This window comes from Pinus tabuliformis, chromosome 1_1 (assembly GCF_031772625.1).
Source record: "Pinus tabuliformis cultivar Carrire ecotype Pingquan chromosome 1_1, CPIR1, whole genome shotgun sequence".
NCBI lineage: Eukaryota > Viridiplantae > Streptophyta > Pinopsida > Pinales > Pinaceae > Pinus > Pinus tabuliformis.
This window is the reverse complement of record NC_142297.1, coordinates 849,859,900-849,860,858: the sequence shown is the minus strand read 5'-3', so window position 1 is coordinate 849,860,858 and position 959 is coordinate 849,859,900.

Here is a 959-nt window from a genome sequence, read left to right as displayed (position 1 = left end):
AGCTGGTGACAACGACATTTGTTCTCCGAATGTGTCAAGGTTTGAAGGAGCCGGTAGGATCCATGGATGAGTCAATTCATGAGGAATAGATGAAGGCATGTTGACCGTTTGTGAAACCTTGGACGGCTGAAGAGGAAAAAAACCCATGAGAGAAGAAGCCTTCAGTAGACTGGTACCTAAAATGACATAAGAGTCAGTTCCACCTCCTACTAGGTGTACGGAGCCACTTGGTAATGGTGAATAATCAGGGTTGTAGAAAGACAACTGATCTACTGTAACTACCTTTCCATCCAATGGAAAGAGGATGACGTGAAAGACAGTAAATATGAAGGCCAACATGGCATATGTCCAACTGCAACCCAGCAAGAGATTATAGTCAAGTTTTTTGTCGACAACTTCTATGTCCACCGTTACAGTTTTCCCACACAAAGTGATGGGGAAACTGGCTAGGAATCCTTTTGGGATAAAGATGTGGCCGTCAAAAGCTTTAAGGGAGTTCGACGGCAGGGATAGGGTTGGAGAACCCCGCGAGCCAACATGAAGCTGACATGACACAGGTAGAAGCACCTTCGTCGATGACAGTTCTGTGTATACCTTTACCTTTCGAAGTTATATGCACCTGGAATGCAAGCTAGTGAGAAAGGGGAGGTTTACACTTGTCCATGTCGAAAACAGTAAGCATGGAATTCTCTGGGTCGATACCACCAATAGCCAAAAGCAAAGCTTTCCGTTGTGTTGGGCATGTTTGTAATACTTCGAGTGCTGACATGGCCGACGGCTTCTGTGCCGAATCTTCTACAATGTTGTAGTTTTGGGCGGCACGTGCAGATATATTATGCATTGTGCATCGAAGTGCCCCTTTTGGGGGTTAAATTACAAGGTCTGCAACTGGCCTTTCGATATGCAAATCATTGGGCGATGGTGGGCTTGGACTTGAGGAAGGTTCCGCTGCATGAGCG